Below are 23,493 nucleotides of genomic sequence, written 5' to 3'. Positions count from 1 at the left end.
AGCAATAACCCAGGCCCCAGGGCTATTTCTTCTCATTTTCCTACCTCAGCCACAGAGCTAAAAATACTTTGTGACTTAGTCTAACCCGATATATATTCAATAGATTAAATCAGAATGAAGAGCCATTCCAACGCTGTTCTGTAAAACAGCATAGGATAACTGCATTTCCTAGCCCGGAAAACTGTGAATGTGATGGGAAAGGGTTGGAAGGGTCAGACAACACTCCACTGAATCATATCGATGAGGCCCCTGTAATCCCAAATTAGAAAATGAGGCCGGGCGTGCTGGCTCACTCCTGTAATCCCAACACTTTTGGAGGCTGAGGCGGGGACATCACCTGACCTGAGGTCAGGCGTTCAAGACCAGCCAGGCTAACATGGTGAAACTCTGTTTCTACTAAAAAAAAAAAAAAAAAAAAAAAAAAAAAAAAGAACAACAACAAAAGAAAATGAATGCTGTCCAGAAGTGGATTCAGGCCTGACTTATTAAAATGCAATACCCTGGGACACTTGTGGGGAGTGAGAAGCAGAGGAGGAAATACATAAGCTTTATGAAATTTACCTAGTAATGCCTTACACAAAGCAAGACCTATTAAGGGGGCTGCTATGGTCTGAATGTTTATATTCCCCCCAAATTCATATGTTGACATCCTAACCCCCAAAGTAATGGTATTAGGGGGTGGGGTCTTTGGGAGGCAATTAGATCACAAGGGCAGAGTTCTAATGAATGGGATTAGTGCCCTTATAAAATAGGTACCAGAGAGCAGCCTTGCCCCTTCCATACTATATGAAGACACAGCAACACAGCATCATCTATGAGGCCCTCACCATTCACAGAATCTGCCAGTGCCTTGATCTGGTACTTCCCAGCCTCCAGAACTATGAGAAATAAATGTACGTTTATAAGGGACCCAGTGTTTGATATTTTGTTATAGCACCCGAAATGAACTAAAACAGGGGCCTAGCAAGGTATAAGAGAAACTGGACATATCTTAAATATATCGGAGAGGAGTTTTTAAATTGTAGAATAATCATTAATCTTTATGACTCTATCATCATGGTTTTGTTACGTTAGTGATATCTTATGAACACAGAAGGATAACTTCTCATGACCATTTTCTATGACAGTTCCCTGAAGCAAGGTATCCTATGGAGCCACCTGAGTACACAATATAAAGTTACTGTGAAACTAACAATATAGTGAATCGGTTAACAAAGGAGTAATTTGGTGCTGAAATTATTCAAATAATTGCCATTCTGTATATGTTACAATTCAGATTATCAAACACACCAAGAGTTGGAGAGGGGATGATCTGCATCATTCTAGATCAGCTCTGGCCAATGAAAATATCATGTGAGCCACATATGTAATTTTGTCTGTAGCCACAGTAAAGAAAAAAGCAGAAGTAGGTGAAATTAATTTTAATAATATATTTTATTTAACCCACTTTCTTCAAATTATTATTTGAACATATAATCAGTATAAACACTGACTATTAACACTTAATTTTAAGCAGAAATCAAAATCTTTAAAAATACGTTCTCCACTGGTACCCTACATGCCACGTGGCAGTGAACTGTATCATATCTCTTCAAAAGACCTGAGACACCAGTTCAAACAAATGCTGTTAGTATCAACTCAAATTATATAACATTTGATAATCTCAGATCAGATTATGCTCATTTAGAAAGGCAGCAATTGGTGAAATCTATTGATCAACAGCTGCTCTATCCATTTGTTATATCAAAATAACTTAAATATCTTCATTTTCAAAATACGTGTCTTGGGGATTTTCTTGTGGGAGTGGTATCTGGGTGATCTAATTACAGGCAAGCTTTCTGTCTTCTTTTCACTTGTATCTTCCATACCTTTTAAAATGTGCTATTTACTAAAATAAATAATTACCTTATGTATTTTATTATCAAAATAATTTTAAAACATAAGCAACAACAATAAGTTTTTTCTTAATTTTTTTTTTGGTAGTTGATGTTACTGGGTTTTTTTTCTTCTTTTTTAATAAATGTTTCATTTTTCACTTTCCCCTCATGCACTTATTTATAGCACCTTGGATCTGGAGGCAGAGTGGTTTACAAGAAAATAACAATGAATGTTGCTTTTGCAGACACAAATAAAACTAAAAGGTGGATAAAGATAAGAATTCCCTAAATAAAACAAATTTAACCACCACAGGCAGACAGGCCAGAAGAAAAAAAGGAAGAGTTTGTCGCCTTTTATTTATTTATTTATTTTTAACTTAGCTGGCCAGATCGGGAAGAATGGCTCTAATGGTTTCATTAACTCAACAAATAAAATTGCGACGCCTAAAAAACAAACAACAAAAAAAAGTTTTTATTTTATGTAACATAAATTCCCTTTTATTAATCATATTTTCCCAAAAGGGGGAAACATTTCTGAAGGAAAAAAGATTATGCCATACATTACCCCACAAAACACGTATAAGACAGACAGTTTTTAGATCAATGGAATTTAAAGAATAAATTCTGTTGTTTTAATCAGACTCAAAAACCACTGAGACATTTACAACACAGTGTTTCAGCTTTGCCAAATTTAGTGCTTTACTATTTTTAAGAACCATTAAAAGAAATATTTTAAGAAAACGAATGCTTTTATAAAACACTTAAAAAGAAAATTAATGCTCTGTCCACAAAAAGGCCACAGAGGCACAATTTCCCAATGAACATCCAGAGAAAGAAAATAAGTGGCCTCAGGCCAAAGATAAAATACCTTGGTCCTCAAATAGCAGTTTCCCTTTCTTGCCAAACATCAAATTACCCCAGTAATGCTCAGACTATGCACTAGCCTCCAATACGAGCTCACTGCCTCAGAGTCTCACTAGTTTACAGACTAAGTCTCTTTGAGAACCTTGTTATGAGCTAAACTGTGTCTCCTAAAAATTCACAGGAAATCCTAATCCCTGTACCTCACAATATAACTGTATTTGGAGATAAAGGTTAAATGAGGTCACTAGGGGTGGGCTCTAACACAATATGACTGGTTCTCTTATAAAAAGAAATTAGGCTATAGACATACACAGAGGGAGGGCATGTGAATTAACAGGGAGAACTCAGCCATCTACAAGCCAAAGAGCGAGGCTTGGTAGAAACCAATCCCACCAACACTTTGATTTTAGACTTCCAGCCTCCAGAACTGTGAGGAAATAAATTCCTGTGGTTTCAGCCACCCACTCTGTGGTATTTTGTCAAGGCAGCCCTATCAAACTAATACAGATTTCGGTACCAGGAAATGGGGTGCTGCTGTAACAAACACCAAAAATGTGGAAGTGGCTTTGGAACTGGGTAATAGGTAATGGCTACAAACGTTTTAGGGTGCATGTTAGAAAAAGCCCAGATTGCACTGAAGAGGTTAACTCTCAGAAGGAAATGTGACACGGGTTATTGGAAAGTGGAAACTTCAAGAGATAAAATTCAGCCTATACTTCATTGCTCTCCATTAATTGCTCTTCCCTATCCAACCTTTTCCCCTGGGCACAAATCCTCTATTCCACTCCAGAAATATACAAATTGAATATGCTCTCCAGTACCCACTGCCCACTCACATCCCAGCCTCTTCCATACATGTCCATTTTCAAGGCAAAACCACTGACTTAAGCTCTACTTCATATCAAAAAAACTTTCATTTCCACCCTCTCATCTCAAGACCAAAGCCTTTCTGTGTCTTATTTATTAACCTCAATGATAAGAGCAACTAATCCCTATACTTAACTACTTTCCTAGAATCCCTGTAACAGTTTTAACACGTAAAACCTTTCTGTTATTTCTCCCATTAGATTCCTCCAACTAAGACCCTACACTTCTGGAGCAGAATCATGTTTATTCTGTATTCTCCCCAATGCCTAACCCAATACAACATTCTTCCTAATCCATCTATTACTACCTACTACATGAATACCTCGGATCTTCTCTGGAAACATATCACAGGAAGGCAATGGATTCCTCACCACTGTTTTCCTTTATCGAGAAGTAGTTATTTACTTCCTTAGTCTTATTCTCCCACATGGAATCCCACTAAAATTATTTAATCACAGTATATCAATTTTACCATGCTAAATATCATTTCCAAACTGTACTTATATAAATGCTCTCCTATGCATGACACTAATTTACAAGAAAAAATAAAACCTTTATTGTTATAAATATGGGGTTGATAATGTACGTAACAATATCAAATGAAATCCTACTTTAGGCCAAATATCTATTTTCAAAAGTACATACAACTGTTTCGGACATATATCATCACTCATACGCACCATCAAGCAGTCCTAAATTCACCAGGAAGTTGTCTGCTTCTTCTCTTTAAAGTGTAGGATCTTTCTCTGGCAGATGTGCTATTTGCTCTACCATATTTGGGGACATTCCAGTCCAACTTTGCCTCAAAATATTTCATGAAGTTCAGAGTACTTTGTACGTTTCCAAATATACAAAATGTAGCCAACCTGCAACTCAACCTGAGAGAGACAAGACTATGTCAGATCTGGGATGTAATCTGGAGAAAATAATCTGCCTCTGAGGATAGTTACCTTTCAGGCAATTCATTGTTCCTCTCCAGCTTTTAAATCCCTTAATCTCAATTCTAGACAATGGATTCACTTGATCATTTGTCAAGCAAAATCTCTCCACCCTAAACTAAAAGTGGCCAACTAGACCTAAATCCATGTAAAGTTACATATCAAGGATTTCCAAGAGTCTCTCTGAATAGCTTCAACTTGTAGAAATATACTAAACTCTGAGACCAGCCTCTATTCCTCACAGTTAGGTACATTTAAATGCATCTGAAAAGGAAAGGTGTCTTTAAGGGCCAAGCAGAGCAATGTCTAGGTGATAGGACTTTGAAGCACACTAAAAACTGATTAAAGATCCCTCCCTTTCCAAGCCACAACCTTCAGGCCTAGTCAATAAAAAGGAGTGTGGTAAAGGGACAAAGAAAACCAGAACTAGAGAAGGTAAGTGAAAAGAATAAACACAGAAAGGATCAAAGGAAAAAAAAGGAACATATGTAAGAAATAAGGTACACCATAATCTATTAGTAATATGTTGAGAATAATCTTCATTAGTTTGTTTGTTTTGGCAAATGAGATAGGGAAGAAGAATGGAGAGTCAAGGGGTACCCAAAACTAGTTTTGCCTACATTGCACACAAGGGTACAGGTGCCTCCATCCAAAGCTTGGTATTGTATTAGAAGATCAAGTCAAGGAACGTTTTGCTAGGATTTTTATTTTTTATTTATTTACTTATTTATTGAGTCAGAGTCTCGCTCTGTCACCCAGGCTGGAGTGCAGTGGCGCGATCTCGGCTCAATGCAACCGCTGCCTCCCGGGTTCAAGCGATTCTCCTGCCCCAGCCTCCCTAGTATCTGAGACTACAGGCGCGAGCCATCACGCTCCGCTAATGTTTGTATTTTTAGTAGAAACAGGGTTTCACCATGTTGGCCAGGCTGGTCTTGAACTCCTGACCTTAAGTGATCCACCCACCTCGGTCTCCCAAAGTGCTGGGATTACAAGCGTGAGCCATTGCGCCTGGCCAAGTTTTGCTAGGTTTTTAAAACACTATTGTTTGCCAAAATTCCATCAGGTGCTAAGGCATACATTATACAGATTTAGATGGTTCCAACATTACAAGATGTTCATTGTAATCACTCATACCCAAATTCAACATGTAAAACTCCCAAGCCCGAAACCATCACCTCCTCCTCGTTAGTTTTCAGATAAGGTGTTATTTATTCTATAAAGGGTAACCTAAACCAGGAATTTCAGGGAAACACGAAGGGGATGTTTACATCAAACTGTCTACAAGGCAGGACGAGGCAGTCTGATCACTTATCAGATTCCTTCTCTATGACATCAAGGAACATGGAGAAGTTTTCCTTCTACGCTGGTGAAGTCATGGTCCTCTTATCTATCTGATGATACCTAGGAAACACTAGCCTCCAACCGCAGCCCCTACTGCAAAAAGGCAGTCAGTGCCCATTGCCGGGGTCTTCCCAAGCGGAGCACCTCAAAAGCCGCACCGCGCAGTAGAGGTCTCCCGGGGTCCCCACTCGCCCCCAGTGACTACGGAGCGGCCTCTACCTCCCGCCGGCGCCCGGCCACTTCTCCTCCCCCGCAGTCTCTGCTTGATTTCCATGTGACTGCAGGGAAGAATAGCCCAGCCTTTGTGCCTCTGCAAAGAATGCAAACAAAAATGTACACCATCACCACCCAACAAACGCGCAACTCCGCAAGACACAAAGCGTCTCCCTAACATCGCTTCAATAGTAACATCCGGCATCCTGGGGCTGCCAAATCGCAGACAAAGGCGCCCATCAGCGCGGGGGGTGAGGAGACTAAGGGAGAGACAAGACCAACATGCTCCCACCAACGGGAGCGGCGGTTAAAAGGGCACCGGTGCCAGGGGTGAGGGACGGGGCACCGGTACCCATTAGCGGCTCGCCTCGGGGTCCCCGCGGCTAAGGCGAGAACGCAGGACCAGGAGCATTGCTGCCCACTCTCTACCGCAACCCGCACATCCCGGGACCACGTAACGGCGGATGGGGCGTCCGGGAGCGGCCCCTGCAGCGGAGAGCAACAGGCTCCCGCGCCCTGGAGGCCTGGTCTGCGCTCCGGGCCCCCAGGCTAACACCCCACCCCCAGCCCCCCGACACCAAGACTGTGCCCCTCTGGGTCAAGGAAAAGGAAAAACTTTTAAACCTCTTAGTCGGCGAGAGCAAAAGAAAGGGGTGGGGGGGGCTGAAAGGTCTAGGATTATCCACCGCGGGGCTGGGGGGAGTGGAGACTTGCGAGTAGCAAAGGAAACTTCTAGACCCCATCCTTTTAAAAAAGCCACAGCAGCGGCTTCCGCGAAGCGCCGGGCCGCGCGGGGTGGGGCAAGCGCACCGCCCCACAACCCCACCGCCCGCCGCCACCCCCACCCCCGCCCCCACCCCCATCCCCATCCCCGCCCCCACCCCCACCCCCACCCCCACCCCCGCGCGCCGAGCCCCGGGCGCCCGCGCACCTTCCCCGCCGGCGCGCGCGCGCAGGGCGCGGGGGCGCGCCTCGGCCTCTGGGCCGGGGCTCAAGCGCCGCTTACCCGGCTCGCGGCGCCCGCCCAGGGCCGCGACGCGAGGGGGCGGAGGACGAGGGAGCAGGGGTCGCCGGGGCCTCTGGATGCCTCGCCTCGCCCACGCTCGCTGTCTTCTCTTCTGAAGTAACGGCCCGGCGAGGAGCTTCGGGATCAAAACGCACAGACACTCACGCGTGACTGAGAAACTTAATCCCGCGGCGGCCCGACGCCAGCCTAGCGCTCCGCCGCGCCCCCTCCCCCAGCGCGCGCCGCACTTGCGCCGACCGGGGCTGCCGCGGAGGCGGCGGCGGGGCCCAGGCTGCTGGGGCTGCCGTGACGCCTGCGACCGGCGGGGCGGCGGGCGCGCCTTGGCCAATCAGGGGACGCGGCCGAGCAGGCCTGTGCGGGGTTTTAAACTCGCTCCTGGGCCGCTCGACCTGGGGTGTGAGTAGTGGACTTGTGAGGTGGTCAGATAAAATATAGGCTGCTCTGTTAAATGGGAATTTCAAATAAAAAAAAAGGAATAATTTTAGTACAAGTATATCCCATGCAATATTTGGGACGTACTTATACTAAAAAGTTCTTCGTTGTTTATCGGAAATTCAAATTTAATGGCAGTCTTGTATTTTTCTCTGCCGATTTTGTCAACCTGCGGAAACTGGTAGCCTGTTTCTAGCTCCTCAGATTTTCCTTATGTGCACTGCCCTGTGGATGCTTTCTGCATGGGTAGCTTACTGAATGGCATAGGATGCTTATGAGAAGCGCTTTAATCAGAAGGGTGGGGGCAGTCGTCTCACTTTCTAAGTAACTTTTCGCACATCAGGGTGCATTCTTAGTCTGATGATCCAATTAAAAAGCAAAAACAGTAAACATGGAAAAGTTATTAGAGTTGCATGGCCCCAGGAAGAACAGATATTCATTTCTATTTTGTGCCACTTAAGATTTTCTTTCTGTTATCCTCAATTTGGAAGTCCCACGAATTTTTTTCTGCATAAGAAACTCTTTTTCAAAATATCCCTCTGATATTAGATTATAGGACCAAAGGATACTCAGAAGTCCAATTTAGAACATTTAAAAGAATTTCTTTTAATATTCTGAATAAAAATACTTTTTTCTCATATTCCTTGGACTTTCAAACACATTCACAGCTGTTGACCTCTCTCTTCCTAGAGTCCTCCCCACCCCACCCCTCTTGTAATTCCATGCAATCACACTCTTGGTTTTGCTTCTTCCGCTTAGTCAAGGGCGGATGTATGGGCTCTGAATCTTGTACAATTGGGAGCTCTGCTTTAACAACAACAAAAAAAATCTTTCTTTAGAAAAATTCAAAAAATAAATGCCCATGTAAACACATTGCTAGGGTTGCTCCCAGGCAAGAGAAGGACCCAGAACGTTAAGCTACATCAATTTCCAGGTAGATCTGCCCCTGTCCCCAGGCCACTCTTCAGTCTTCTTTGCCTCCTCTCCCCCAATCTTTAGATGCTGGAATTCCTTAAAAATCAGTTACGGGCCCTCTTTTCCTTTTAACTCTTACCTCTAAATACATTTTCACTTCTAGCTTATGATCTAGTAGCTACAGAATCTTACATTTATACCTTCAGATTTATCCATATATTCAAGTGTTTATTTGGCTTCCCTGTTTGCTTGTCTCAAACCTAGATTGCAAAAAAAAAATGCAGCCATGATACTTCTGCTCAAGCCTGGTCATCTTGTTCAGTGTCCCAGTGAATGGAACTGCCATAGATGCTACATGATTCGCACAAACTACGATAAACCCATTGTGATGCATTCTTATTGTACCCTATGCTTTTGCTTCATAATATTTATTCTACTTTGTAAATATGCATTTAATTTTATAATTATGCAATGTCTCTTCCCTCTTCAACCATAAACTCCATGAGAACAGGGGCTAAGTCACCATTTTATCCTCAGAGCCTAGTAAAAACTTCACACTTGGTTGGCACTCATATGAAATAGGATGAATATACGACTGCAAGAATGAATAATTTCTCCATATAACTTTTGTGTTCTTGTCATAGAGTCACCTCAAGGCATCCCATTTGGAAAGGATTTTCTTATTGCTTAGAAATTCCAAAGGGCTCCTCCTGTTTGAATAGCACTTCTACTTGTCAGTTTTCAAATCTGGTCATTCTCAAATACAAAGGAAGTACGTGCATGAAATGTTAGCTGCTGGGGTAGTGTAGGAGGAAAAGAATTTCATAACTAGCTACTGAAGGAATTCTTTGAGTCCTAAAATTTTAAATGGCATTTTTTATATTGAACCATAGGGAAAGAGCCCATAAAACTGAATTAGAGGAAAGTTTTAGAAATGTAATTCCCTGGTTTATTGTGGAGAAATGAGATTAAAACAAATAATTTTACCTTGGTTTAAAAGGTGCTATTGTTCTAGTCTCCGTTAGCGAAGCAAAGCCCACATGCCCTCTTTAAACAGCAGTATATCAGAGGATAAAAAGGCATCTGGTTTAGATTAGTCCTTGCATAAAATTATCCAGAGTTTGGGGATAATTCCACCCTGAAGCTTCTCCTTTTGAAGTTAACCCGTATAGCTATTGCTCTATTCTCTTTAACTTGTTCTAATCCAGAAACCCTAAGATTTTCTAGAAATCCACCAGGGATATAGTGCCCTAGTTTAAAAAAAAATACCTAAAATAGAAGTTAAAAACATTAAGTTGAAATAAAATCTTGCAGAGAAAGACGAAGTGTAAAGCAGATAGAGTAGAGGTGCTCTACTCTATGGGATGGCTTGAAACCCCATACGTAAATAGATTAATAATGCTTTCTATTTCATGTTAATACAGGCTCTGGGGTCATTCCACCTATATCCTCAGTGAGGCATTCTCCACAATAATTTGTTTTTCTCAAATTTGAATCATATTCAGAGGACTTTTATAAGGGAAAAAGTCCTGGAAACTTCTGAGATTGGTTTAAATTATTATTGTTGGTTTATTATTTATTGTTCATCATAATTGAACAAGTACAAATATAAACTATGTATATGATATTATTTTACATTTGTGGCTCCTCTCCAACTCTAAAACTAGTGAAAGGCCCTGGTTGTCTACTCAAAACCTTTAACGGCTGCTGAAAAGACAGATCCTGGAAATTAAACTTTTGATCCACCAAAATAACAGAGGATTCTTTTAGTTGCCTGCTGAGCACACAGTCTTCATTCTGCTTTTTAACAGCAGATAGCCAAGACATAGGTGAGACCCCCATGCTGGGAGATGTTACTACAGAACTGCAGGGTTAGAACTCTGTATGAACCAAATCCTTTCCCAAGGACTAAGTGATTTGGGGTAATCCTAATAGTGGGATGATGGGCTATTTTTATCACCTTTAGCCAGCAGTGACTCTTATTAATAATGCAGCATTTAAATGCAAACTAGGTGGCATGCTTGCCAGTCCCTCTACCTAAGGGATATCTAATATATAACAACTGTGCAGTTTTAGTTTATTATAGTTTGTAGATTTTTTATGTTGTCTACTGGCTGACTGACTTTATGGTTTCAATTTGCCTCAAATGTCTCAATTAAAAGAAGAGTTCAGATAAATTTTTTTTCAGTTTGTTCAATGTTAAAAAGCATTTTAAATAATCCTTAATTTTTTCTCTCCATTGAAAAGTCAAGGTTGAAAAAAGAAGATAAAGAAGAAAGAGAAGAACATTAGGATAATGGATATATATGTGTCTAGGAGAAAGCCATTAGGGGGAGAGAATGACTAAGAGAGAATCCCAGGAATGAGAAAAATGTAAAAATTATTTCTCTTTTGAGAACATACAGAGTAATCTGTCTCTCTTCATATAACAAACTGTTTATAGAGAGATAAAGGCTCTGAAATCTCCGGTGTGTCTGATTAGGCCTTATCTCTCTAAGCATGAAAGAAAGGGCATTGGGAGGTCATGACCTTCTGACCTTGAATTCATTTGCATTTGTACCCACAAAATTCTAACTCTACAAGGAAATTCCAGGAGAAAGCATTGGGGCCAGGTTAACTTTAGGAAGAAACACATCCAAACTGTTCCAGAATCTGTGCCTCAAGTTTATGCCAGCTAGAATGACATTTTGAACTATCTTACAAAATATCTTCCCTGTTATGCATACTCTGAGGGCATAAGTGAGTTATCCAAAAAAAAAAAAATCAAGAAAAACAATAACAATAGTGAAAAGAATTTGTTCAAGTTGCATAGTATCTTTTAGGTAATACTCCCCCTTCATGATGGCAGAAAGAACAGAGGGGAAAAAATTGAGCTATTGAAAACACCACTGAGTCAGTGGATTATGTCTTACCTGAAGCCCACTCCATCTCTTGTCTTTCCACTTGTATGAGCCAATAAATTTTTTTTAGTTCTTAAACTAGTTTGAATTGAGTTTTCTGTTGTTTGTAACTAAAAGCATTCAAACTGATGAAATACACATATTAAGCCATTCACAGTGAGCTAGACAGGTACTTTTAAGTTTCAAGGAACACACTGAGATTACCTCAGTCGGAGCTTATTAAAGGATAACTAGGAATATAAGGAAAACATGAGTTTCCACTGGTGAACAGCCAGGTCTCACAGAAAATGTGACATCTTTCTGGTCACAACACAAACACACAGAAACAAAAGGTCATTTCAGAGGATGCAGCTCTAGAGATGAGATTTTCTTACAGTCTGTGTGATTCTACCATAATTATAATCCAGTATACCTCTGTCCCTATGTATCTAGCTTTTCTTCTTCCTCTAATGTTTGTTTATATTGGGTCCTTGAAAGTCTGGTAATCGTGGATGGTCTGTTTATATTTAATAATGAGGCAGTGAGCAGTGTGGGGCTCTGTGCATACCGCAAGGCTTTGTTGACTTGTACTTCACTTCCGAGAAAGCATTACACTCAGGGGCTCCTCCATTCCAGAATAAAGAAGTCTTTACTCCATAGCCATTTGATGTCTTTTGAGAGGACATTTCTGGATGTTTGCCTGAGAAATAGATGCCTGGCTGCCAGGAGTTACATATGGAAGCTATGTGTGCATGCGTGTGTGTCTAGAGTGTGCATGTGGGTGTTTATGTGTGTGTATCTGTGCATGCCTGTGATGGTGGTGATAATGTCGGTTGTTCCAATACCCAGCTTTTGCTCCTGACATTTTACTTCCACTCTCCATTGTACCTAGGATTTCAATGTTACCAAGCTTCTCTGCAGTTTTGGTGGATAGGATAGCTCCCTCCTCTGCTGTAGTATCATAGACCTAGGACACTGCTTCTCAAACTAACTGCAAAGGGTCAGGTGATTTGTTTTTTAATTTCCAATGTGTCACTGACCAATGCACTAAAAATAAATTACTAGAAAAATGACATGCTTGGATGTTGTGTCAGTGTTCAATTGCTATAAAGATTTTTAAAGGTTAAGTTTTAATTTTTGTGTGTGTGGACCAGGCTGCAGACCACACTGTGGGGAGCATTACTCCAGGTGTAATACATACAGAAACAATGCATCACGCGGATGCTTGTTTAAAATGCAGAATTTCGGCATCACCTCGACCTACTGAATCAAAATCTTCAATTTAACCAGACCCCCAGGTGATTTCTATGCACTTTAAAGTTTTTAGGGAGTTTCCACTCCATCTGTTTTTTGTCTTCCAGGAACGTGCTGCCGTATCGCTACCTAGAAAGCCTTTGCTTCAGAGCTTCAGACAGCTAGCATCTTCTCCTCATTCAAGTCACTGGTCAGATGACACCTCTGTAGAGAAGACGTCTTTGGCTCACCAGTAAGTTAGTAGCCCCTTCTCACCTCACATTGCACTGTATTATTATCTCTGCAGCATTTATCACTATTTAAAATTGTTGCAGTCTCCCTCCTGTCTCCTACCACCATCCAGCTAGAATGTAAGCTGAATGAGAGCAGAGATTTTGTCTGTCTAATGTCCTGTCCTTTCCCCAGTGCCAGCACAGTGCCTGGCAGGTAATAGGCACTCCATGCTGCCTACACTCTGCTTCTTCGTTCCTCAGGAATTCTGCTCACTCTGAGCTTCTGTGTATTGCTTTCTCTGTATGTCTCTGAGTCTGTAATAGGAAGCCCAACTCAAACTGGCTTATAAAATTAAAAAGATGTTGGCATATGTAACAGGAAAGGTACAGAGTAAATGCAGTGATTAGGTATAGTTCAGTGAGGGTGCAGGCCCCAGCTCTCTCTGATTCTTCTGCAATAATCAGAAAGAACTTCTGATTCTTCATGTGTCAGCTTATGGCCAAGCTGATCACTAGATAACCATCTCAGTTCCAGCTCTCAGATGCACAGAGAGTTATGTCCAGAGACCATCCATTGCAATCTCTCTCTTTTTAAAGAGTAACTCGGCCAAAAACCTCCAGCAGTATTCCCCCAGCATTCCTTAGGCTGAATTGGATCATAGGCCTGTTCTAAACATATATGCACGTGGTATAATTACAAGCAATAAAATGCGCAGATCTGAAGTGTACAATTCAATAAGTTTTGACAATTATATACGCCCCCCCATAGACAGTAACCAAACCATGATGTAGAATGGTCCCATCACCCCAGAAAGTGTCCTTGTGTCCTTTCCAATCAACCAGGAGTAGTAACAGTGCCTTACCAAGCCATATTGAAATCTGAAACAAAAGGAACAACAGCAATAGTGATCCTGTCTTAAAGATGTTGATGTTTTATTCATTGTGGATTTTTTACATTTTTTTTAAATATTACATTAAAATATGATTCCTCTTGATTACTGGGGTTGTTTGGTATTCCCTCCTTTAATTTTGTGCCCAGGAAGACGCCTCATTCATCTCACTTGCCTCTCCCTAGTTCCAGCCCCATAGCTTTTAATTCTCTCCACATGATCTCTTTGTATGGTCTTCTCCATATGGTGGCCTTCTTCATGAAAGCCAAACTTCTTTGATGGCAGCTGAAGGCTCCCAGAGCAAATGGCCAAGAGAAGCCACCAGGCCAGCTGCATGCCTTGTCTAATCTTGCCTTGGACGTCACACAGTGTCACTTCTGCCATAGTTCATTCATTGAGGCAGTCACAAAGGCCCACCAGGCACACACAAAAAAGGACATAGACCCTATCTCTTGATAGAGAAGTGTCAAAGAACTTGCATGAACCCTATTGCTTTTATAGGCATTTTGAGGGTTTAGTGAATAGCCCTTACTTTTGAGTGTTAAATATCCCTGTACAAATTTTTGGAAAAAAAAAAAATGTATCTTGCATTCAATTTAAAGCATCTCGTCTTTGCCCTCAGGTTTAGTTGATTGTTGGTTTAATTCACCCTGACTTCTCTCAATTTACTCACTGCTGTTTCTAAGTCTTCTAAGTTTAGGTTAAGGAGCTGGGGATGAGATGAAAAGGAACAAAAATATCTTTTTACTTGGCTGAGTGTTGAAAACTGTCTTCTATGGCAGATCTCCAAAGGCTGGCACTTTCTCTTATGGGGCGGTTTAGTGAATTGTTTGGAGACCTTCTCCACTCTGGCTTCTTCGATCTCTACCTTTTATGGGGATGATGTAACGTTCCTGATGACCTCATAAGATTCGCCTTCAAATCCTGCTTTCCTGGTACACCCCACACAGACTCTTCCTGATAAGAGTCCACTCATCCAAGCAGGCAGTTTTTCTGGGAAGTCCTTTCAAAATGGTGCTAGTCTAGACACACTACCTTCCAAGTTGCCTGTAGGTGTCACAGAAAAACTCAGCAACTCAGCCTCACCCAAATCTACAGATTTTTCTTGGACCTGCCATCTCAGGCAATTCTTGGCAGCCTCCTACATTCAAACCTTTCTAGGATAGAGTCAGGTGGTAAACTCTGTGCTCTCCAAACTCTGGGGGATCCAGATCAACTTTCTCTGAAGACTTTCTGCCATGCTGTGTTTCAATAGCTGCACTCGAAATTTCCTTTATCCACAGTGAAAACGGAAAAAAACTAGTGAAATTGGCTATAGTTTCTTTACTGCCTTTCTCCTCCAACTTCATTTGCTTCTGACTTACTTTTCTGCATATCTTTTTGCATCTTGCATTTAGTGCTTTTCTTCTAGGTCCAACATTTCTGCGAGTAGTGTGTGAACTTAGCAACCCACTAACCTTGACCCAACCACAAAAACACACTTTTTCCACTGCTTTAAGGCCATCTTTACCCAAATAACTTTTGCACTAGTTTGCCTGACTTGATATAGTTTGGATCCAACAAATATTCTCACATAGTTTCTTCTTCCTGATGTTTTCTCTTCTCTTGGATTCCAAGTAATTCTTCTCTCCTGCTTGTTTCCTCCCAATCTTCTTTCTGCATATAAAATTTGTTTTAAAATGTTTTATTATTCTCCATGTTGGTATTACTTTTATTTTTAGAGCCTTCTGAGAAAGAAAAATTATTCTTATCAAAATGGTTGTACCTTGAAATCTTGACATTTTGATTATAGCCACTTTATCAAAGAAAAAATTTTAATTTATACATTTTGTCATTGCTCAGATTCCCTAGGAAACATGAAGTTTACTGGAGAATAGCCTTGGAGTCAACAACTGGGTGAGGGGATTGTGAAAGTAGAATTGGGCAAAGAGAGGCATCAAATGTTATAGTATGAGGCAAAGGCTTCAGTAGATCCTATATGGTACTCTGGAACTAACAGGGCCCTTTAGAGTTGTCCCACCTTGATGAAAAGGGTTGGCCTTTGATAGGCCTACAGAAATTGCCTAATTTATTAAAAATTATTCCCAAAGATTGTTTCAACATTATCATCCTTATCTACACCTTTGTGGACTTTGCTGAAACTGCTTTTCCTAATTCTGTAGTTGGTTTTCAAGAGTTTTTCAATTAAAATGTAATTATATTGAGTGGATTTATTACAGGTAGTTAGACAGGCATGAGTGGGGCAGGAGAGGCCTCTTCCTCCATCCACTAGGAGTATTGGGTGATGGTTCAGCAATTACTTCATTGCCTCTGTAAGTGTGATACGTTGGCAGCCAGCACCAGGGAGAGGCTATTTCCTCATGGTCCACACCTGTTACACTACAGTGTTCATTGATTGCAGACGCCAGGTGGACACAACTTCCCAGGTGTACACATTAAGAGACAAAATGGCAGAATAATGACTTTCTGGGAATACTCTAGCAGAAAAGGGAAGAAAGCCTCAGAAAGACATGTGTACAACTTCCTAAACACACTGTGCATGCTCACTTCCCAAGGATAAGGAGGGCACTGCACATGCAGGCAGTCCACCCTATGGGAAGAATCATGTGAAAGGAGCCAGCCTATAAAGTCCTAGGATCAAGGTTAAACATCGCACTTAATCTTCAGGTGCCCGCCTGGGTCTCTTCCAAGCGTACTTTCCTTTCTTTCCTGTTTTGAGCCTTTTCAAATACTCTTCCACATACCTGCTCTGAAATTTGCCTTGGTCTCTTTTTCTGCCGTATGCCCCTCAGTTTAATTCTTTCTTCTCAGGATGCAAGAATTTGTTTCTGCAGACCTGTACAAATTCACCACTGGTAACTCAGATACCTTCCACCAGTAACAGGTCCTGCCAACTTCCCTCCTTTCTATGCACAATGGGCCAGGGCAAATCCAGTCAGAACAATGGGTAAATGGTGCAATCCTGAGTACAGCAAGATTAGGGTACAGTCAACCCATGAAAGTGTTTTCAAGTGGAAGGAGACAAAAGGATGACTGATTCAAGCCTAGGAAAACAAAAATAAAGATCAAGTCCAAAGGTAGAAGGAGGGTAATCAACAGGAAAGGTAGTTGGATATCAGGAGCAGGACAGAAACTGGAGTGGGGAAGAAACTAGGGCAGAGGAAGAGTAGGACACAAACAATGCAGTTGCTACAAATAGCACCCAGTGACCACAGTTTGCCTATATTGGTCATTTAGCCTTGAATATTTGGTGAATGAACTTGTTAGCATGGCTTAAAAGTATATAAAAAAGAGGAAACATTTTCATACTTGGGGTTATTTCAAGAGAAAAAGTATAAGCCAAATAGGAAATCAGACCAATATTCATTCTGTGTAAAACAGGCCACAATTATAGAATCTAAGAAAGCAAGCCCTGGACTCAAAAAGCTTTAGTTTGACTCTGGAGCCAGGACTTACTTTCTTGGGCAAATTGCTCAACTTTCCTAAACTCGTTTCCCATCTGCAATGACAATGACACTATCTGACAGAATTGTGAAGAGTCAGAGAACTAACCCTTGTAAACTGCAAACACAATGCCTGGTATGTAATAAGTGCCCATCAGTAGCTAGATATGATGATGGTAATGCTAATGGTGATAATGGTAATGGTGATGATTATGAAGAAGAAGATAGAGTGATTATTATTATTTGAGACAGGATCTTGCTCTGTCACCCAGGCTGGAGTGGAGTGATAGAATTCTGGCTCATTACAACCTAGACCTCCCAAGTTCAAGTGATCCCCACAGAGTAGCCTCCAGAGGCTCAGCCTCCAGAGTAGCTGGGGCTACCTGCATGCACCACCACACCTGGCTAATTTTTTTTTTTTTTTTGTAGAGTCAGGGTCTCACTATGTTGCCTAGGCTGGTCTCAAATTCCTGGACTCAAGCAGTCCTCCTGCCTCAGACTCCTAAAGTACCAGGATTACAGGTATGAGCCACCACACTGGGCCTAGAGTAATTTGAATGGCACCTGTAACATACTCCTGTCCCCAAATGTCTACCTCATTGCCCTGTAAATGCTAATCATTTTCTTCTGGATTTAGATTGGAAAAATGTTAATGGACCTTGTAATGCAGAATTCTCATAAGCAAAACATTTTTATTATAACAGAAAATTTGCTTCCAGATCCTTTCCTATATGATAACTAGGAAAATGATAAAGATAAAAATCCAGGCAAAATGCCCGAGTACCTACAGCCTAGGAAGTTTAATTAACTGAACCAAAATCTCACAGCTACAAAGTATTAAGGTAGGAGTTTGAACCCCTCCAGTCTGAGCTTAGAGCAGTGGTTTGAAGTCCTCATTGTGAATCAGAATGCCATGAATGATTTAAAAAACCATACAGATTCCCAATTCCACCTCAGATCTCTCTTTCTGTTTAGTTTAAGTAATTTCCCCCAAATGATTCTAATGTGTAGCAGTGCTGAGACATACTGGAGGAACCCAGAAAGAAAAATAAAAGGTGAGTTATGCCAATTTTAATTTGAAATTTAAAAAAAAAATGTATTTCAACATCTGTCTTACTTAGGAGACCTAGCATGGCTGCTACACTCTGGCAAAAATCCGTTCTAGAAACAAGAGGAAAGCATGGATTTGGAAGTCAATAACAATGGTGGGGGGGCAGTGGTCCCTGCTACTCCAGAGGCTGAGGCAAGAGGATTGCTTGAGCCCAAGAGGTTGAGGCTAGCCTGAACAATATAAGGAGACCTCATCTCAAAACAAACAAACAAGAAACGGCAGCAAAGACATGAGATACTATTGGTGGGTGGGAATTGAATTGCAGAAGCCTCGAGTAAATTAGCTACAGATCAATGTGGAAGGTTTTTTGTTTGTTTGTAAATCTGCAAAGGAGAAGAAAAAACATCATAATAAATACTCATGTACCTATCATCCTGATTTATCAACTGTTTGTACCTTGCCACACCCATTCCATCCCCCTCAATATGGGCACACACACTTTCCTTCTGCCAAATCATCTACAAGTAAGCTACAGACGTCATGAAACTATATTCTTAAATACCTGTGTAAGAACAGTCTCTTACACAACAACATCCTCATTGCCACACCTAAAAAAATCAGCTCTTAGCCGGGTGCAGTGGCTCACGCCTGTAATCCCAGCACTTTGGGTGCTGTGTAATCCACAGGCAGGTGGATCATGGGGTCAGGAGATTGAGACCATCCTGGCTAACGCGGTGAAACCCCGTCTTTAATAAAAATACAAAAAATTAGCCGGGCATGGTGGCAGGTGCCTGTAGTCACAGCTACTTGGGAGGCTGAGGCAGGAGAATGGCGTGAACCCAGGAAGCACAGCTTGCAGTGAGCCCAGATCGCACCACTGCGCTCCAGCCCCTGGGCAACAGAGCGAGACTCTGTCTCAAAAAAAAAAAAAAAAAAAATCAGCTCTCAGACTCCTGGGCTCAAGCAGTTCTCCTGCCTTGGCCTTAAGCATTAATTTGATATCAGTATCCAAAAGATAGTCACAATCAAATATTGTAACCATATTTAAAGTGTCATTCTTAGCTGTGTTTTAAAATCCCAGCATCCAAACAGGGTTTGCATTGCATTTCGTTGTTTTGTCTTTGTAGTGTATACACATGACCACCACCACCAATCCTACTCCCTGATTTCTCTCAGCTTCTCATTAAATTGAATCCTTTGAGAAACCCAGGCCAATTGTCTATAGAATATCCCGTATTCCAGATTTATCAGATTTTTTTTCTTATGATCAGACTAAAGTCAATGTCTTTGGTAGGAATATTATAAATGATGTATACTTTCAACTACATTATATTAGGAGGGAATACTATCAGGCTATCCCGTTAGTGACAATTCCACCCTTGACCACTTGGGTAATGGAGTGACCCCAAATATCTCCATTGCAAATGCATATTCTCCTCTTGGTAATGATTGATAAATCTATGATGTGATAAACTGGAGCCATGTGAACAACCTATTTCCCAACAAACTTCAATCCATTAGTCATTCTTGGCTGAATAAACTATTAAATTGTAGGCACCCCATTAAACTAAAAATTGTGGTTTTTGTAATAATGTTATTCTTTGTGTGTGCCAGCTAGTGGTTTTTTTGTAAAGATGAGTTTTTCCTTTTTCTCCTTGGGCATTCTCTCTTACATTTATATATATATATATAGTGCTATAATATCAATTATTTATTCTATAGAATTATATGTTAATATGCATTATATAATATTTTATTTATTTACAACTAAATGTTGGTATCCATTACTGTCATTATTCTTTTTTTGGTTGTCAAGTTGTCTCAAATTTGTCCAGTGATAATCCCTTGAAAATGCTGACTGCATCTTTTTGAGATGATACCATTAATCGTAAGCACTTTTTATTTCCTGAAATAAGATATTCCAGGCTAATCTTTTACTTTCTTTTTCTTTCTTTCTTTTCTTTTTTTAAAGACAGGGTCTTGCCCTTTTGTTCAGGCTGGAGTCCAGTGGTGTGATATCAGCTTACTGCAACCTCCACCTCCCGGGCTCGACAATTCCTCCCACCTCAGCCTCCCAAGTAGCTGAGACTACAGGTGTATGCCACCACACCAAGCTAATTTTTCTAATTTTTGTAGAGATGGAATTTTGCCATGTTGCCCAGGTTGGTCTCGAAATCTTGGGTTCAAGCAATATGCCTGCCTTCTCCCAAAGTGCTGGAATTACAGGCATGAGCCATCATGCCTGGCCTTACCTTTCACTTTCTTTGTCCTAGTCCTGGAATTGGCCATTTCTCCAAAGGGGCCTGTTTTCTTTCATGGGGGAATAATATCTAGAAACAATCTAGATATTAGGGGTGCAGGAGAATTCTGTCTCTCAACAATGTGTCTTAGGGATAATCACTGTCTGCTTGCCACTTCACTGCAGAAATTGGCAGCAAAGCTCAGCCTGCCAAGCACTACTTGTAATATTTCAGCAGCACAAAGAGTTGATGAAAGCAGATAAGAATGGTCCAGGCTCCCTCAAGCATTCATGTCTAATCCTTTTTCCTCTCCAAAGCCTCCGGACTGGTGGATTATAACCTAGCAAGACTGTTTCTGTCAATGTTGTTTATCCCTAAGGGGTTAAGTGTTGAAGGTTGATGAGCGTTTTGGCTGGAGGAGGGATAGCAAAGCCAACTGAGAAACAGAGATTCTGTGGTGCCTAGGGCACTCTGCCTTGGGGCTCATGCCCTTCCCTCTTTTAAAATTTACTGACAATGATTAGAATATGGTCTTCTCCTTTATTTTTATCACCAGAGATATCAGTCTGTTGATGCCTCGAGGGAATGTAAACTCATAGGGCAAAATAACTAGACAAAGGAGAAAGAAATAGCTATTAAAACAACAAAATTAAAAATACAACAAATGATTTCTGAATGTATTTAAGAAGATAAAGGAACATATTTGTAACATATGACAAAGATAAGAAATTAGAAAAAAATGTAAATATTAGGTATAAAATATACATTGATATAAAAAGAATGGATGGAATAAATTTTAGGATGGATATAGTTGGAGAACAAATTAGTGAGATGAAAGATCAAATTGATAAACTGTCTTAGAAACTGGTTGGAAGGAATAAAGCAATAGAAGTTGAGAGAGAGTGTGTGAGATAGATAAAGCATTAAGGTATGTGAAGGATAGAGGCAGAAGTACCAATATCTTAATAGGTTTAGATAGTGACCAGAAATAGAAAGAAAAACAAGGGAAGAATATTTGAGGAAATAATAGATATATTTTCCCAAACTTAAAGATAAATGAAATACTTCATCCTGAAAGGATCTATAGAGCACAAATGGGGGAGAGAAAATAAAAACCGCACATATAGAAAATTATAATGAATTTAGGAGTAATATAAACAAAAGATAATTCTAGAAGCTTCCTGAGAAAACAGATCATTGACCAAAAATCTGAATTATACTGAAATTAGACTTAGTAGCAGCACTGGAGGCAATGTGATAAACTGTCCAAAGCATTTCAAGTAGAGAACTTTGGGGCTAACATTTTGTAACCTGACAAACTGTGGTTCAAAATGAGAGCATAATAACAATAATTTCAATCCCACAATCTCGAAAGTTTTTCTCCTTAAACTCAGAATACAGAAGGAAGTTACCAGATATGAAGAACAACAAAACCAGAACACACTACAAAATGAGAAAATGGGGAAAATAAGGGTAATCAAATTGCAAGTAACGAATTTATTGCTGCCAAAACAAAAACAAACAAAAAAACACAAAAAAATCCAACAATTACGGATTAAAATGAAAAGGAAAAAATTGTATCCACAACTTCCATGATGTGAACATACACAAAAACATTTCTTATTTTATTATGGGGAAGATAAAAATATTATAGTTTTAATAAATCAATAGAGGCTGATGCAGTGGCTCATGCCTGTTATCCCAGTACTTTGGGAGGCCGAGGTGAGCAGATCACTTGAAGTCAGGAGTTTGAGACTAGCCTAGCTGACATGACGAAACCCCATCTCTGCTAAAAAATAACAAAAATTAGCCGGGTGTGGTGGTGCATGCCTCTAATCCCAGCTACTTGGGAGGGTGAGGCATGAAAGTCACTTGAACCCAGGAGGCAGAGGTCACAGTGAGCCAAGATTGCACCACTGCACTCCAGCCTGGATGACAAAGTGAAACTCTGTCTCAAAAAAAAAAAAAAAAAATTAAAAATTAAACAATTAAAAAAAAATTTTTTTTAATTAGCTCTATGTCATGGTGCATGCCTGTAGTTCCAGCTGCTTGGGAGGCTGAGGCAGGAGAATGGCTTGAGCCCATGAGTTTGAGGCTACAGTGTGCTATGACTGTACCACTGCACTCCAGCTTGGGTAATAGAGTGAGACCCTGTCTCAAAAAACAACCAAAAAAACAAAAACAGAAAAACAAATATGGCTTTTAAGACAGAGACAATTACATACACAGAAAGCTGGAATATCAACCTTAACAGTTAACAAAATAAAATTTAAAGCAAAAAAAAGTCACCAGGACAAAGAAAGCTTTTTTTATACTGGCAAAAAAGAATACCAGATGAAGAAAATATAATTGTTATATATAGGCACCTAATAATACAGACTCAAAATATATAAAGTTATAGTTGTTAGAATTCCCTTCTCAGTAATTTTAGTTAGAAATTTTAACACATTCCTTGCAAAAATTCATATATCAAAGGTAAAATGCAGAAATATCAAATAACTGAGCACCATAAGTTTGAATAATCAGATATACAGAAAACGGTATCCCAAATAAAAATTATATATTATTTTTGAGCACACATAAAAATTTACAAAAATAGGTATGTATTAGGCAAAAGAGAAGCCTAAATAACTTCCAAAGAATCAATATTGTGCATAACATATTCTTTGACGGTGATACACACAAGGAAATAAAATTACAAATTAATAATGAAATTCCAGCTTTTTTAAAAAAATCACACAGTGTTAAATATCAGGTTAAAAATGAAAGCATAAAATAATTTAAGAAATATTTAGAACTCAGTAATAATTGACCGAATTATTTACTAAACCACCCCTAAATCAGGCAGTTTAAAGCAATAAACATTTATTATTCTTTATGTGTCAGCTGAGTGGTTCTGCTAATCCTAATCAGGCTTGATTAATCATGGCTGAGTTCAATCATGCATCTGTAGTCAGCTGACAGGTTGGTCTGAGGCTGACTGATTTAGGATGGCTGTAGCTAGGCCAGCAGGGGTGACTGACCATGTGCCTTTCACTTTCTTGCAGACT

General features: G+C 40.3%; 1 protein-coding gene across 34 annotated transcripts in view; it reads right to left on the bottom strand.

The window, feature by feature from the left end:
* The window catches only part of MPDZ (multiple PDZ domain crumbs cell polarity complex component), a 176,497-nt gene extending 169,067 nt beyond the window's left edge, over nt 1-7,430 (bottom strand). For 15 of the 34 annotated variants that reach the window (XM_055092129.2, XM_055092130.2, XM_063594022.1 and 12 more), the window contains exon 1: nt 7,107-7,416. The gene's annotated coding sequence lies outside the window, so the exon portion shown is untranslated. Of the gene's footprint in view, nt 1-4,288; nt 4,487-7,106 lie in introns of all 34 variants that reach the window. The other 19 variants (XM_034967137.3, XM_057298754.2, XM_034967150.4 and 16 more) reach the window with 4 other exon arrangements.
* Between the last annotated feature and the right edge of the window lie 16,063 nt (nt 7,431-23,493).

This window comes from Pan paniscus, chromosome 11 (genome assembly GCF_029289425.2).
Source record: "Pan paniscus chromosome 11, NHGRI_mPanPan1-v2.0_pri, whole genome shotgun sequence".
NCBI lineage: Eukaryota > Metazoa > Chordata > Mammalia > Primates > Hominidae > Pan > Pan paniscus.
This window is presented reverse-complemented; position numbering and strand designations above follow the sequence as displayed.